We start from the raw sequence: 18,068 nt of genomic DNA, 5'->3' as shown, positions 1-18,068 counted from the left end.
TTTGCCCATTCAGTATGATATTGGCTGTGGGTTTGTCATAAATAGCTGTCATTAGTTTGAGGTACGTTCCATCAATACCAAATTTATTGAGCGTTTTTAGCATGAAGGGCTGTTGAATTTTGTCAAAAGCCTTTTCTGCATCTATTGAGATAATCATGTGTTTCTTGTCTTTGGTTCTGTTTATATACTGGATTATGTTTATTGATTTGCGAATGTTGAACCAGCCTTGCATCCCAGGGATGAAGCCCACTTGATCATGGTGGATAAGCTTTTTGATGTGCTGCTGGATTCAGTTTGCCAGTAGTTTATTGAGGATTTTTGCATCGATGTTCATCAGGGATATTGGTCTAAAATTCTCTTTTTTTGTTGTGTCTCTGCCAGGCTTTGGTATCAGGATGATGTTGGCCTCATAAAATGAGTTAGGGGGGATTCCCTCTTTTTCTATTGATTGGAATAGTTTCAGAAAGAATGGTACCAGCTCCTCCTTGTACCTCTGGTAGAATTCAGCTGTGAATCCATCTGGTCCTGGACTTTTTTTGGTTGGTAGGCTATTAATTATTGCCTCAGTTTCAGAGCCTGCTATTGGTCTATTCAGGGATTCAACTTCATTTTTTTTATATGGACTGGCCATAATTTATTTATTTATATACATATATGTATATATTTATTTATTTTTTATTTGCTTTAATTAAAAAAAAATTTTAAATTATACTTTCAGTTCAGGGTACATGTGCACAATGTGCAGGTTTGTTACATAAGTACACATGTGCCATGTTGGTGTGCTGCATCCATCAACTCATCAGCACCTATCAACTCGTCATTTACATCAGTTATAAATGACGCGTCATATATACGATTTCTGTTCTTTTACATTTGCTGAGGAGTGCTTTACTTCCAACTATGTGGTCAATTTTGGAATAAGTGCAATGTGGTGCTGAGAAGAATGTATAATCTGTTGATTTGGGGTGGAGAGTTCTGTAGATTTCTTTTAGGTCTGCTTGGTGCAGAGTTGAGTTCAATTCCTGGATATCCTTGTTAACTTTCTGTCTCCTTGATCTGTCTAATGTTGACAGTGGGGTGTTGAAATCTCCCATTATTATTGTATGGGAGTCTAAGTCTCTTTGTAAGTCTCTAAGGACTTGCTTTATGTATCTAGGTGCTCCTGTATTGGGTGCATATATATTTAGGATAGTTAGCTCTTTCTGTTGAATTGATCCCGTTACCATTATGTAATTGCCTTCTTTGTCTCTTTTGACCTTTGATGGTTTAAAGTCTGTTTTATCATAGACCTGGATTACAACCTCTGCTTTTTTTTGTTCTCCATTTGCTTGGTAGATCTTCCTCCATCCCTTTATTTTGAGCCTATGTGTGTCTCTGCATGTGAGATGGGTCTCCTGAATACAGCAAACTGATGGGTCTTGACTCTTTATGCAATTTCCCAATCTGTGTCTTTTAACTGGAGCATTTAGTCCATTTACATTTAAGGTTAATATTGTTATGTGTGAACTTGATCCTGTCATTGTGATATTAACTGGTTATTTTGCTCGTTAGTTGATGTAGTTTTTTCCTAGCATCGATGGTCTTTACATTTTGGCATGTTTTTGCAGTGGCTGGTTCCTATTGTTCCTTTCCATGTTCAGTGCTTCCTTCAGGGTCTCTTGTAGGGCAGGTCTGGTGGTGACAAAATATCTTAGCATTTGCTTGTCTGTAAAGGATTTTATTTCTCCTTCACTTAGGAAACTTAGTTTGGCTGGATATGAAATTCTGGGTTGAAAATTCTTTTCTTTAAGAATGTTGAATATTGGCCCCCACTGTCTTCTGGCTTGTAGAGTTTCTGCCGAGAGATCTGCTGTTAGTCTGATGGACTTCCCTTTGTGAGTAACCTGATCTTTCTCTCTGGCTGCCCTTAACATTTTTTCCTTCCTTTCAACTTTGGTGAATCTGACAATTATGTGTCTTGGAGTTGCTCTTCTCAAGGAGTATCTTCGTGGAGCTCTCTGTATTTCCTGAATTTGAATGTTGGCCTGTGTTACTAGGTTGGGGAAGTTCTCCTGGGTGATATCCTGAAGAATGTTTTCCAACTTGGTTCCATTTTCCTCTTCACCTTCAGGCACACCAATCGGACGTAGATTTGGTCTTTTCACATAATCCCATATTTCTTGAAGGCTTTGTTCATTTCTTTTTCCTGTTTTTTCTCTAGACTTCTCTTCTCGCTTTGTTTCATTCATTTGATCTTCAATCATTGATACTCTTTCTTCCAGTTGATAAAGTCATTTACTGAAGCTTGTGCATTTGTCACGTAGTTCTCATGTCATGGTTTTTATCTCTATCAGTTCATTTATGGCCTTCTCTGCATTGATTATTATAGTTTTCCATTCTTCCATTCTTTTTTCAAGATTTTTAGTTTCTTTGTGCTGGGTACATAGTTCCTCCTTTAGCTCTGAGAAATTTGATCGACTGAAGCCTTCTTCTCTCAGCTCGTCAAAGTCATTCTCTGTCCAGCTTTGATCCATTGCTGGTGATGAGCTGTGTTCCTTTAGAGGGGGAGATGCGCTCTGATTTTTTGAATTTCCAGCTTTTCTGCCATGCTTTTTCTCCATCTTTGTGATTTTATCTGCCTTTGGTCTTTGATGATGGTGATGAACTGATGGGGTTTTGGTGTGGGTGTCCTTTCTGTTTGTTAATTTTCCTTCTAAGAGTCAGGACCCTCAGCTGTAGGTCTGTTGGAGATTGCTTGAGGTCCACTCCAGACCCTGTTTGCCTGGGTATCAGCAGCAGAGGCTGCAGAAGATAGAATATTGCTGAACAGCGAGTGTTGCTGTCTGATTCTTGCTTTGGAAGCTTCGTCTCAGGGGTATACCCTGCCGTGTGAGGTGTTAGGTGTTGGTCTGCCCCTAGTGGTGGATGTCTCCCAGTTAGGCTACTCAGGGATCAGGGACCCACTTGAGCAGGCAGTCGGTCTGTTCTCAGATCTCAACCTCCATGCTGGGAGATCCACTGCTCTCTTCAAAGCTGTCAGACAGAGTCATTTACGTCTGCAGAGTTTTCTGCTGCTTTTTGTTTAGCTATGCCCTGCCCTCAGAGGTGGAGTCTACAGAGACAAGCAGGTCCCCTTGAGTTGTGGTGGGCTCCACCCAGTTCAAGCTTCCCAGAGGCTTTGTTTACTTACTTAAGCCTCAGTAATGGTGGGCGCCCCTCCCCTAGTCTTGCTGCTGCCTTGCAGTTAGATCTCAGACTGCTGAGCTAGAATGAGGGAGGCTCTGCGAGCGTGGGACCCTCCAAGCCAGATGTGGGATATAATCTCCTGGTGTGCCGTTTGCTAAGACCCTTGGTAAAGGGCAGAATTAGGGTGGTAGTTACCCCATTTTCCAGGTGTTGTGTGTCTCAGTTTCCCTTGGCTAGGAAAAGAGATTCCCTTCCCCTTTTTTGCTTCCCACGTGAGGCGATGGCTTGCCCTGCTTCAGCTCTCGCTGGTCGGGCTGCACCAGCTGACCAGCACTGATTGTCCGGCACTCCCCAGTGAGACGAACCCGGTACCTCAGTTGAAAATGCAGAAATCACCCATCCTCTGTGTCACTCGTGCTGGGAGCTGGAGGCTGGAGCTGCTCCTATTCGGCCATCTTGCTGTGGGCAGACTGGCCATACTTTAAAGATTTCCCTTTTGTTTGAGTCATACGCTGTTTACAGTTCTCTCTGGTAAACATTGCTTAGTTTATAAACATTGCTGAATTGCTAAATCATTGTTTACATTTATTAATATTTCTTAAGGATAAATATGTAGAAGCAAAATTACATTTTGGCTTGTTTTAGGCCTGTTATTTATTTTCTTCACTATATGTCAATATTACTGAGAAATCTGTTACATAACTGGTAGTTTAATCCCATAACATCAACTAGATTTGTTCTAATTTATGCAGAGATGCTCACCCTACTCCATCAGTGATTCTGAATTTAACTGAAAACTGGCCCCTAAATCCCAACTATACAGCATAAGTATTTTCCTTTGAAGTCAGAAATGTGAAGCCACAGCATTTTTTTCTCAGAAATGAATTAATATTTCTTGAGCTAATATGTTATGTTATCCAATGTGCGTATTACCTTATTACATTTAAAGTTAAGATTCTCTGTTATTTCTTCACAGTGCAGATTACTTAGGACAAAGATATATAGACAATTATAAATTTATTCCATTTATGATTCATTGTAAAATATCAAAATAATACATTTAGTTTAGAAAATATATCTTCTCTGGGTATATATCCAAAGAAAATAAAATGAGTATCTTCAAGAGATATCTGCATCCCCATGCTCATTGCAGCATTATTCATTATAGCCAAGACATGAAAATAATATGTGCCCATTGATGGATAAATGGATAAAGAAAATATGGGGTACACACACACACACACACACACACACACACACACAGACACACACAAGGTAGAATATTATTTGGCCATAAAAAAGAAGGAAATCTTGCTATCTGTGACTATGGGAATAAACCTGGAGGATATTATGCTGAGTGTAATAAACTAAATACAGAAAAGCAAATACTATATGATCTCACTTAGATGTGTAATCAAAAAGTCAAATTTGTAGAAACAGAGTGTAGAACAGTGTTTGCCAGGGTCCAGGAGATGAAGAAAATGGGGAGATATCAGTTAAAGGTTGAAAACTTTCAGTTAAAAGATGAATAAGTTCTGGATGTCTATAGTTAGTAATACTGTATTCTATGCTTGAAATTTGCTAAGAGAATAAATTTCCTCATCACACACACAAATACACATACAAAATAGTTAACTGTGTGGTGATGGATGTGTTCATTAATTTGATCATGGTAATCATTTTGCAATGTATTTGTATGGTATATTAAATCACCAAATTATTATAACACCTGAAATATATACAATATTTATTTGTTAATCACACCCCAATAAAGCTGGGCAAAAAATGAAAAAATGTATCCCCTTTAATTATAGACTACGTAAAAAAAATCTTAAGTAGAAATTGTCCAAAATTAGCTTGGGATTTGTTTAACTCTTCTTAAATAAATATTTTTCAATTTTTCAAAAAAGGCATTTGTGCTACTTTTATCATATCTAAATAATATAGAACTATAACAAGGAATGATTTTTGCATTACAGTAATTCTTAAGAGCAGTTTATCTTAAAGTAATATATCAAATGAATTCCTTTCATTTTTATAAATTTGGAATAGTAGTATAGGAAAAAGGAAACTAGAAAATATTGAGTTAAGGTGCACAATGAAATAACATAATTTCTGACTTAAAAACTTTTATTTTCGTTTCAGGGGTCCATATGCAGGTTAGTTCTATAGATAAATTTTAAGTCACGGGGGACTGGTGTATGTATTATTTCTTCACTAAGCATAGTACCTGATAGGTAGATTTTCTATCCTAACCCTTCTCCCACCCTCTACACTCACGTAGGCCCTGGTGTCTATTGTTACCTTCTTTGTATTCATGTGTACTCAATGTTTAGCTCCCACTTATAGGTGAGAAAATGAGGTATTTCGCTTTCTATTTCTGGGTTAGTTTGCCTAAGATAATGGCCTCTAGTTTCCATCCATGTTGCTGCAAAGGACGTGATCTCATCCTTTTTTATGGCTGCATGTAATCTATGGTATATATATGCCACATTTTCTTTATCTGGTCTGCCGTTGCGGGGCATTGACATTGATTCCAAGTCTGCTATTGTGAATAGTACTGTGATGAATACACATGTGTCTTTATGGTAAAATGATTTACATTACTCTGGGTGTATACCCAGTGCTGGGATTGCTGCGTTGAATGGTAGATCTGTTTTTAGCTCTCTGAGGAATTGCCACACTGCTTTCCACAATGTTTGAACTAAGTTACCCTCCCACTAACACTATATAAGCATTCCCTTTTCTCTACAACCTCTCCAGCATCTGTTATTTTTTGACTTTTTAATAATGGCCATTCTGACTGGTATGAGATGGCATCTCACTGTGGTTTTAATTTGCATTTCTCTAATGATTAGTGATATTGAGCATCTTTTCATATGCTTGTTGGCTGCTTATATGTCTTCTTTGGAATGTGTCTGTTCATATGTTTTGTCCACTTTTTAATGGGGTTGTTTGCTTTTTGCTTGTAAATTTGTTCAAGTTCCTTATAGATGCTGGATATTGGCCTTTGTCAGAGGTAAAGTTTGTGAAAATGTTCTCCCATTCTGTAGGTTGTCTGTTTGCTTTGTTAATAGTTTCTTTTGTGGGGCAGAAGCTCTTTAGTCTAATTAGATCCCATTTGTCAATGTTTACTTTTCTTGCAATTGCTTTTGGTATCTTTGGCATAAAATCTTTGCCCATTCCTATGTCCAGAATGGTATTGCCTAGGTTGTCTTCCAGGATTTTTAGTTTTGTTTTTCACATTTAAGTCTTCAATCCATCTTGAGTTAATTTTTGTATATGGTGTTAGAAAGGGGTCCAGTTTCAATCTTCTGCATATGGCTAGCCAGTTATCCCCACACCATTATTGAATTTAAAATACTTTCCCCATTGATTATTTTGGTCAGCTTTGTTGAAGATCAGATGGTCATAGTGTGCAGCATTATTTCTGGGCTGTCTATTCTATTCCATTGGTCTATGAGTCTGTTTCTGTACCAGTACCATGCTGTTTCGGTTACTGCAGCCTTGCGGTTTAGTTTGTAGTCAGGCAACCTAATGCCTCCTAAAATAGTTTTTTCTAGTTTTGTGAAGAATATCATTGGTAGTTTGATAGGAATAGCATTGAATCTGTACATTTCTTTGGGCAATATGGCCATTTTATGATACTAATTATTCCTATTCATGAGCATAGAATGTTTTTCCATTCATTTCCATCTTCTCTGATTTATTTGAGCAGTGTTTTGTCATCCTCATTGTAGAGATCTTTCACCTCCCTGGTTAGCTGTAGTCCTAGGTATTTTATTTTATTTTTTGTGGCTCTTGTGAATGTGATTACATTCTTGATTTTGCATTTAGGTTGGACCTTATTGTAGTACAGAAATGCTACTGATTTTTGTACACTGATTTATATCCAGAAACCTCGCTGAAGTTGTTTATCAGATCTGAAGACTTTTGGGCGGAGACTATAAGCTTTGTTAGGTATAAAATTATACCATCTTTGTTAGGTATAAAATTATACCAACCACATAGTTTGACTTCCTCTTTTCCTATTTGGATGCCTTTTATTTCTTCATTTTGCCTGATTGCTCTGGCCAGGGTTTCTCACTTTTTGCTTTGCAGTCTTCAACAATAAATAGGTACTGGTGACCTTCATATCAATCACATCAAAAATAGATTAACAATGGCATACTTAGAAATGATATATACTTTTCTTGTAGTGGTCTTTTAAAAATTTCATTTGGTAGGCATGGAAAAACGGGGCTTGTGCTAAGATATTTAGTAATAAGGAAAACAGTTAATATTGAATTCTAAACTTATATCTGGTCGATTTTCCATTTAGTCATTTATTCATGGAATAATTGACTACTGGGCAAAGCATTGTCCTGTAGGTAAGACAATGTACAGAAATAAGTATAGTTTAGGGAAAAATTACATTATGAATGTCATGCAAATACAAGTGTTAGTTGAAATTTTAAGAGGAGGAGAATAGTTCCCACTGAGAGGAAGAGGGAAGTGATGTTTGAAGTATGCTTTGAAAGACACATAGCATTTGAATACTGAAGACTCAACGAACAAGCAGAATATGTAAAAACATTGTTAAAATAAAGACCAGGAACTACATGCGGACACTCAATTATTTGGTGAAGGGAATGTCATAGGTGTGAGAAGAACATTGATAAAGGAATTTGAAAAAAACATCACTGGGCCAGACTGAGGAGGGATTGAATGTAAGGCTAAGGATTCTAAGAAGTTCTGTGAGGGTTTTCAGAAATTCTGCCCTGTTATTGCTAGTACCTTGCATATTCTGCCAAAAAAACAAAACAAACAAACAAAAAAACCAAACAAACAAAAAAATACAAGAAAGAACATTTTATTCCTTTATTCTTATGTTTAGCCTACTGTTAGTTTCCTAAATTAGGATTGCTTTTAAACAAAATACGCACGACATGTTAAATAAAGCTGTCAAAAATAGGGTTACAATTTTCAAGCAAAGTTAATTGAAGAAAAGATGGTACAATAAGCAGAAAAAAGAATCTGAGCTTAACACATTATAGGAAAATTGTAATTATTATGGATTATTTATTCAAATATGTATATATTTTGAGTACTTATTATATGTTAGGATTTGTTCCAGGTACTGATTGTGCTATTTAAAAATTTGGTTTTCCTGAAGAATATGTTCTGCCCTAGAGAGGTCAGCCTGGGGTAAAAAGAGAAACTAGACCATCATGGGACACTAAACATCAGACAGAATATGGGGTTTGGTGTCCTGGCTTGGAGTTTAGGCCATAACTCTGATACAAAGTTGTGTAATTTGGGGAAAGTCACTGAGACTTTCAGAGCTTCAGTTACTTTATCCCTATTCTTTTTGAGACGGAGCCTCTCTCTGTTGCCCAGGCTGGGTTGGGGTGCAGCGGCGCGATTTCAGCTCACTGTAACCTCTGCCTCCCAGGTTCAAGTGATTCTCCAGTCTCAGCCTCTCAAGTAGCTGGGGTTACAGGCACCCGCCACCACGCCCTGCTAATTTTTGCATTTTTAGTAGAGATGGGGAGGCTAGTCTCGAACTCCTGACCTCAGGTGATCCACCCGCCTCAGCCTCCCAAAGTGCTGGGATTACAGGTGTGAGCCACCATGCCCGGCCACATTATCCCTATTCTTATCTTTATACTCTTACAATTGGGCAAGGACTCCTTTCTCTACTTACCTCCTGGGAAAGGTAATAATAAAAGTGAAAATAAATTTAATTTCCTTATTATCCTTGTTACCCCGGGAATCTCAACTCTTTTTAGTTATATATCCAATTTCTTAATCTGACTGTGTTTTATTTGACACAACCTTTCTTAAAAATATTTCCATTTAAATATTGAAGTCTGAGAAATCTTGAAGTTCTGAGGAAGTAAATTGCCTCTTAACCGTAAGAGGTTAAGTCACTTTATCTCCTGTTCTTTAATATACCCACCTGTATGATTAAAGCATTCACAAATTGACTGCACAGCAGAATCACCTGATGAGCTTTCAAAACCATAAACTCTTTGGCCCCACCCCAGACCTATCAAATCAGAATCACAGAATATTATCATGGAAGATAGGAACATTCAAAATGGGTAATAAAGACTGCAATTCTAATCAAAATCAGAGATATCGATTTTGTCTATAAAACACTAGAATTACACCATGCTAATTTTTATAAGCTCTCTAAATTATCTGGATGCATGATTTCCAATTCTGTTCTCCGATTCTATGTAAGTTTCTAGAGCCTAACTTCAAATAGGAAATAGTCTGTTGGACAACACACTCAGTTTATGATGCCTAGGACACATCATAAAGACACCTGATGTCTTTATTAAGAAGTGTAATGATAATATATGTAGCAATAATAATGATAATAATAGTAAACAAATGTAATCAGTTCAACATCTTTGGGATATAGAGTGTGATATGACATCAGATTAGTTACATTATAACCCCCTTTGATTGACAAGTCAGAGTGGCTGAACATTATCAGACTTTGCATTAAAGAGCCCAATAGGCTGTTCTTCAAAGTGTAGTTCTGATTTTGGTGGCTTCTGTGAGTAATTTAAGCTTTTTAGCCTACTTATGCCTTAATTATTATGTTTAATGATATGAATTTAAGAACTTGAGAAAATGAAAAATACAGACTCAAAATTATTATTTGGCGCTATAGAACATAAATTTAACTTTTAGTGATTTCAGACTATTAAGAAGCACTTAACCTTTAGAGGACTATGTAGACATGACCAAAATGTGTAGACATTAGTCCTGATATTAGGTATTACTATCTAACAAAGTATGGTTCATTTTTCTCCTTAATCCAGGTTTACTTTACATTTTAATAAGAAAAGCAGAGGGCAACTTAAAAATAGTAATAAAGTTTATCTTTAGTTGGGGTACCAGTTAAAAGAACAGAGTTAGAAGAGCAAATGGTTTTTTCTGATTTTATTCATTTCAGATTTAAAAAATAATTGATCTGGCAAAAATGCTTTCCTGAATGTTTATTAGTTAGAAATGGTGGTGAGCTTCTGCTTGAAATGCATATTACAAGGCTTGAGGAAAATATTTTAATTTTGAAATTTCAGATGGGTTCCGTAATTACTTCAGGCAGTTTTCTGTCTGAGTATAGCAGTAACAGTGCTATTCCCAGAACATACTGATGACAAAGTAAAATCACACCACTTGTTAAAGGAAAGGAAGTGCAGATGGCCATTATTAATGATGAGGATAGGGCACAATAATCATGAAAGCTCTGTACTTAAAAATAAGTATTAAAATGGCTATGGTATTAATCATGCCAGAGATATAGATTACATCCACATAAACCAAACATCAGACAAAGAATAGGAACAAAACCATTCCTTGTTGATTGTTTTGACCACATCACACCATCTGGGTAATTGACTTTGTAATTTTCCTGATAATTTCAAACCAGTAAGTTTGATGTAAGAATACTTACCAACACTTTATAACTTTTTTATCTGTAAAAGAATACTATTAATATCTACTAATTTTATTTTTCACAGAGATAATGCTTAATTAGAATCCTCAAGAAAAATTAACAGAAAAATACAAAGCTTTTAAATAGACAATTTAAGTTGAAGTTTTTTCAAAAAAAGAAATTAAGACAGAGGGCTCATGATTTCCACAGCACTTCTACTAATATCTAGGTTAAATTATTAAAACAAAAATAGAACAAAGAATAGCAATAAAGAAATCTACATTATGTTTCCCACTGGATAGATGCTTTTGTCATTATTATTTTAAAAATCATATTTGCCATCTCATGTGTACAACGCTTCTGTCAGCATTGTCCGGACAAGGTAGCCCAAATTCCCACTGCTTTAATACATATTTGCACAGTTGATGTTCTCATAGAACCATAAAGTTGCACATTATGTCCTAAAAATATCCAGATGCAAAGCAATGAAAATGTTGAAACATTGAGAACAGGGGAAGATTTTAAATTTTATAAATGTAACTAGAACAAGCTGATTTTACCCCCAACAGTACAAAACATACTTTATAATAATGTAAAAGTAAATAAAAATTTAAAATGGCAGAGGGAAATGCATTCCTTTTATCATTATACTGCCTTTGAAAATAAATAGTCTACATTAGATCAATAGAAATACAGGTGTGGGTGTGTCTGTTATGTAACATTGTAGGTGGAGATTTTTGCCCACCACTCATATTTAAAAGTGCAACATAGCTTACACTAGAATACCAAGCAATTTAAAAAAAAAATCTTAGAATCTGACATTTCCCTTCAGAGTGTGTAATTCTTAAAAAAAATTTTTTTTAAAGGCAAAATGCTAGCAGGGAAAAAAGTCATTAAAGTCATTGTTGGTCTAAACTCTCCCCTTTCTGGATGGGAGTGTAAAACTTTGAATCATCCTCAATAAAAGGGTTTGAAAAAGCTCAAACACTCAATTCACCTTTGGAGTGGAGGTAAGTGAAGTCTACTTTGCCTTTACTGCAGCCCCTATGGCTCATCATGTGAGAGGCTCTGTGATGTTGTTGTTGTTGTTGTTTTGAGACGGAGTCTTGCTCTGTCGCCCAGGCTGGAGTGCAGTGGCGCCATCGCGGCTCACTGCAAGCTCCGCCTCCCGGATTCACGCCATTCTCCTGCCTCAGTCTCCTGAGTAGCTGGGACTACAGGCGCCCGCCACTGCGCCGGCTAATTTTTTGTATTTTTAGTAGAGACGGGGTTTCATCGTGGTCTCGATCTCCTGACCTTGTGATCCGCCCGCCTCGGCCTCCCAAAGTGCTGGGATTACAGGTGATGTTGTTTTAAGTCAGTGACTTAAGTGTGTTCCCCAGACCAGCAGCATCAACATCCTAAGGACTTACTAGAAATGCAAATTCTCAGCTCTGCCCCAGACCCACTGAATCAGAAACCCTGGAGGTGGGGCCCAGCAATCTGTGGCATAATGACCCTCCAAGCCTCAAGTTTGAGAACAGCTGTTCTAAATCATCTTGAAGAAGGTACCAGGTGAAGATCAGTATGATCACAGAGCTTCTTCAGCTGGAAGGGATTTCAAGGTTACATGTCTTCCTTTTACAGATAAGAAAATTGCAACTCACGTAGTTACTGGCTAAAGTCAGTGTGGAACTGAGACGTGAAGCTAGGCTTCCTGAAATCAGGTATGGATACGCTTTACTCCCTGTCATGATGACTCCATACTCTAGACTACCATCTTTGGTGTTAAAAACACTATTGATATTTAAGAATCACTAATTGTGGGATTGTCTCTTCTTGTATGATTGTCTCTTCTTTACGTTATGCAGAAAATTCTCTGCTAATTACATGTGTCCACTACAATAGTGATGGATATTTTGATATCATAAATATTTTAATCTTATCATTTCTTTAAAAGAGAGCTTGTTTGATTTTTGTTGGCAATTTTCTGTCTTTCAAGTCTGCCAGTAAGAGTGTAGACTAATCAATAAAAATATAATGTGAGCCACATAGGTGATTTAAAATTTTCTAGTAGCCACATTTTAAAAGGTAAAAAGAAACAGATGGTAAAGTTAATGATACATTTTATTTAGCTCAATCATCCAAACCATTATAACTTCAAAATATTTTTATGGTACTAAGTCTTAAAAATTAATTGCCTAGTTTTATCTACAGAACATCAGAATTTGAGTTGGCCACATTTCAAGTCCCAGTAGCCCCATGTGACTATTGGCTACCATATTAGACAGCAGAGAGAGAATTTTCTGCTTAGAATTCAGGTCTGATATATGCCGGTTCTGTAATTTAGAGGCTTTGTTAGTGATCTGTTTTCTCTTCTGTGATATGAGTATAATGAAATTTTTACCTCATCAGGTTGGCATGAGGTTTAAAGAAATTCTTTAGATAAAGCCCTCTTCACACTACTTGGCAAAAAGTAATTTCCCAAATGTTAGTTTTTGTTGTTATTGGTTCATTACTATGGAAGGGCTAATGATATAACAACGTGTTGAGAGGAGTTTAGAAATATTGTCTTACAAATGGACAAAAACAATTTTTGATCATACGTTGACCTTTCAATGAAAGAACATAAAATCTCACACTCTGCCTTTAAGATGACACAATGTAAGAAAATTTGGACTAAATAACAAAGATTATTGGATGTCTCCTATGAAAAACAATGCATTATTTAGATTACAGCAGATTGGTCTTACCAGCTTGGACTGCTATAGCAAGATACCATAAACAGAGTGGCTTGCAAACAAGTGAAATTTATTTTTTCACAGTTCTGGAGGCTAGAAGTCCAAGATCAGGGTGCCAGTAATGTAGGTTTCTGTGGAGAGCCCTTTCCTTTGTTGTAGTTGGCTGACTTCTTTTATCTTCACCTGGTAGAAAGAGCTTTTTGGGGGTCCCTTTTATAAGGGCACTAATCTCATTCATGGGGACCCCACCCTCATGATTTAATTATTTCCCAAAGGTTCTACTTTCAAATACCATTACCTTGGGGTTAGGTTTCAACATATGAATTTTGGAGGTACACAAATATTAAACTCATTGCAATGCACTTTCAGGTTATCTGAGTCTAGCCTTTGCAGTATTTTATAACTTTGCAAATTGTAGATAACTGATAGCAATGCAAAATAATTCATGTTCCTAGAAATGCAAATGAATTATGTCTGGTGGGGAGGTTTAACTGACTTTCCTCCATTCTCCTCCCATGGAAAAGAAGCCAGTTGCATTGGTTTATCATTTAAGTTCAACGTTTCTTTACTGAGGAAAGTTTACTCTATACACATTTATCCTTGTTTTACTTCTCCTTTGAAAAGTCGTGACATCTGCCTGATTCTCTAATTTGTAGTTAAAATATTTAATAGTGCTCCATTTCTATCCCCATGAGAGTCATGATTTTACTCTTTTTGTACAATTATCCTTTAAAATACTTATCTAGCATTATACTATCAAATTTATAAGCATCACTATGAGCTCAACAAAAATCTAGCAAACTAAAGTATTAGGGATCATCTCTTTTTCTTGATTTTGGTTGCGCATATACATGGTTAGAATCTTTTCTGTGAAAGCTTCTGAAGTTTGGAGACACAAATAGTATAAAATCTTTGCCTCTGAAGACATCACAGAACACAAGAAGAGGAAGTTAAATAAATAATTATAAAGCAAAGTGTTCCAATGGAGGGATGTACAAGTTGCTGGAAGTCATCAGCTGGCAGAAGTGATGGGTAGAGGGGTTCAGGAGACACTTCACTTGAGGCAGAAATATTCGAGCTAGTGTTGAAGGATGAAAAGGAAATCTTAGGGTAAAAGTAAAAGAAAGGTCATTTTGGGCCCGTGCTCTGGTGTATGTGAAGCTTGCATTTCTTCTCTGTCTTTGAATTTATACCTGAATCGCTTAATTTAGAAAATGCCTCTAAGACTCTTTTGCTTTTATGGCCTAAACGCATAAATCTGACAAGTGCATACAAGCTTTTATAGCAATTCAAAACTATTAGGGCTATTTCCTCTGACTTGCATCAAGCTGAATAAACACACTCTGTTCAAGTGGAAACTTGTTATGCTGCCTTTCTCTGCCTTTCAAAGTAATCAAAGCAGGGTTCTTGAAGCCTGAGTATCTCACCTGTGCCTCCTAATGGCTCATTTATTTTGTTTATCCTGCTTTTGGGAAAATCAGAGGTAGCTTGACATTTGCATTGCTAATAAATGGCTTTCACATTGCATTGGTACTTCATGTGGTTCAGATTGGCAACTTGCATTTGAACAGGGCCATCTGGTCAGTGCTGTTAGGAATACCTATTTTCAGAATCATATTTTAGCATAAGGGATATATACATATGATATCTTTGTACTCACTATAGAATTTTCTTCTCCATTTTAAGTTCTTATGTTACCAGGTCTACAGGACAATGTATTTGCATTTTGCATTGCTGGGTTAGGCATTCTGTAACAGTAGGCAGCTAGTCAGACATGAGCAGGGCAGGAGAGGCCCCCCGCCACCACAAAACCAGGAATGTCAGATGACCATCAGGTGGTTGCTAACTGTCTCTCTAAGATGATAATTGTACCTGGAAGCAGATTCTGCACTCCTCAAATTTCCACTTGGTTTGGCCTGCCTGCCTCCACTCTTGCCTTCAACATGTCCATCAGGGTGACCCAGAAGTCCTACAAGGTGTCCATCTCTGGCCTCCAGGTTTTCAGCAGCTACTCCTACATGTGTGAACTAGGAACAACTCCTTGAACTTCTCCCAAATGGGTAGTAGCAGCAGTTTCTAGGGTGGGTAGGGAACTGGCATAGGTCTGGGTGGAGACTATGGTGGGGCCAGTGATATTGGGGGGCCTCATAGCCATCGTGGTGAACCAGAGCCTACTGAGTCCCCTTAAGCCAAAGGTAGACTGCAACATCCAGGCCATGTACACCCAGGAGAAGGGGCAGATCAACATCCTCAACAAGTTTGCCTCCTTCATCAACAAGGTATACTGCTGGAGCAGCAGCAGAAGATGCTGAAGACCAGTTGAGCCTCCTGCAACAGCAGAAGACAGCCCAGAGCTACATGGACAACATGCTTGAGAGCTATATCAACAACCTTTGGAGGTAGTGGGACACTCTGGACCAAAAGAAGCTGAAGCTGGAGACAGAGCTTGGCAACATGCAGGGGTTGCTGAAGGCCTTGAATAATAAGCACGAGGGTGACAATAAACATAGAGAAATTTAGAATGAATTTGTCCTCATCAAGAAGGATGTGGATGAAACTTGCATAAACAAGGTAGAGCAAGAATCTCTCCTGGAAGGGATGACTGATGAGATCAACTTCCTCAAGCAGATGTATAAAGAGGGTATCTGTGAGCTGCATTCCCAGATCTCAGGGATATCTGTGGTCCTGTCTATGGACAACAGCCACTCCCTGGAAATGGACAGCATCATTACTGACGTCAAGACCCAGTATGAGGACATTGTCAACCACAACCTGGCCAAGGCTGAGCACATGTACCAGATCAAGTATGAGGAGCTGCAGATGCTGGCTGGGAAGTATGGGGATGAGCTGTGTCACACAAAGATGGACATCACTGAGATGAACTGTAATATTGTTAGTGGTAGGAGGCAGACAAATCCTAGGAAGACAGGGGCTGGTCCCTGGTGAAACCCAAGTTTCAAGCTGAAGGCAGTTTAAAGCCTAGCTATAAGTCCCTGGTAAATCCACAGACCAGATTGAGAACCTTTTCCCATTTGGCATGCTTTCTTCTGTTTGATCCCTACCCTTCACCTATTTTACATATAGCTACTCTTCCCTAATTGGTTTTTTACACTGTTGTACCCACCTTCAAGTGACACTTTTGTTTTAGCATTTTTTGCACACTCACAAGCCAATCATCATGCACTCCCCCATTCTGAGCTCATAAAAGCTCTGGACCCAGCCACACTGGGAGAGAGACCACCTGACTTCTGGTGGGGGACCACGCTGCATCTCCTCTCCACTAAGAGCTGTTTTGTCGCTTACTAAAACTCTTCTCCACCCTCCTCACTTTTCAGTTTTCAGCATAACCTCATTCTTCTTGGATGTGGGACAAGAACTTGGGACTCACTGAATGTGCGTAGAAAGAAGGCTGTAACACTGTGGTCCTCTGCCCTCTGCTGGTGGAGGGCAGCCACCCCACACAATGGGAAACAGCAATGGGTTTAAGCCAGTTCCAGAGCCATGGGAGGAAGCTATTAGTATGCTGTAATACCCCATCTAGGGTTTTGGGATCACAGGCACCCTGGTTTGGGTGCCATTGCATTCCCCTCATCTGGACACCAGAGTCTATCATAGGAGTTGTTTGTGACACACCTGGTCCAGCTGCAAGTCCTGCATGGAGCCTGCTCCTGTGCTGGTGTTTGGAGCAGCTGGCCAGACCCTGCATTCTTGCTCACACACCCCCTCCTGCCAGGGACTGAGTACACAGTCTCAGTGGCCATGGGATCCATGCCAGCATGCAAGCCAGGCATGGCCTGGTTGGCTGAGTAGACAGGGTGTCTGTCTCCTGTGGTGAGCCCCTGCCCCAGCAGGGGCATCACCATCCAGAAGTCTCTGATTGACAAAGTGGCTGAGAAAAATCCTGCATCAACATCAGTGGGCTCCAGGCTGAGACTGAGGGCCTCAAAGTCCAAGGGGCTTCCCTGGAAGCTGTCATCACGGATGCTATGCAGCATGTGGAGCTGGCTGTTAAGGCCACCAAGCTGTTGGAGCTGGAGGCCATCCTGCAGTGAGCCAAGCAGAACATGGTGCGACAGCTGCATGAGCACCAGGAGATGATGAATGTCAAGCTGGCCCTGGACATTGCGATTGCCACCTACAGGTAGCTGCTGGAGGGAGAGGAGAACCAGCTGAAGTCTGGGATGCAGAACATGAGTATCCATACGAAGATCACCAGTGTCTGCTCAGGTGGGCTGAACTTGGCTTACAGAGGCCTCACAAGCCCTGGCCTTACCTATGGCCTGGACTCCAGCTTTGGCTCTGGCATGGGCTCCAGCTTCTTCAGGAGTACCAGCTCCTGTAGGACTGTGGTTATGAAGAAGATTGAGACCCACGATGGGAAGCTGGCCTCTGAGTCGTCTGATCTCCTGCCCAAGAGAATGGCCATGGCAGCCCCTCCCAGCCTACCCCATCCTGTGGCTGCCCCATGGCCTGTGGCAGAGGCTCTTGTTCAGTGGAGCAGAGGGAACAGGAGACCCACCTGAGGCAGACACTGGTGGTCACTCCCACCATGAGTGGGTTGAGGGCTAAGGTCTTCACTGGGCTCAGCCCTAGCCTTCAGCCTACCCATCAGGGGAGTTCACTGCCTGGGGTACCCTCCGCCCATGCCTCCATCTATGAAACAGTTTTGTTTTTGTCTTTTTCCAAATAAAGCCTCAGCTAGCTCTGCCAAAAATAAATAAAATAAAATAAAAACAATTTGTCTCAGC

General features: G+C 39.0%; 1 pseudogene; it reads left to right on the top strand.

Annotated features, from left to right (window-relative positions):
• Positions 1-15,437: 15,437 nt before the first annotated feature.
• LOC112630180 lies at positions 15,438-17,843 on the top strand (annotated as a pseudogene).
• Positions 17,844-18,068: the final 225 nt, after the last annotated feature.

Source organism: Theropithecus gelada, chromosome 8 (assembly GCF_003255815.1).
Source record: "Theropithecus gelada isolate Dixy chromosome 8, Tgel_1.0, whole genome shotgun sequence".
In the NCBI taxonomy this organism is placed as follows: domain Eukaryota; kingdom Metazoa; phylum Chordata; class Mammalia; order Primates; family Cercopithecidae; genus Theropithecus; species Theropithecus gelada.
This window is presented reverse-complemented; position numbering and strand designations above follow the sequence as displayed.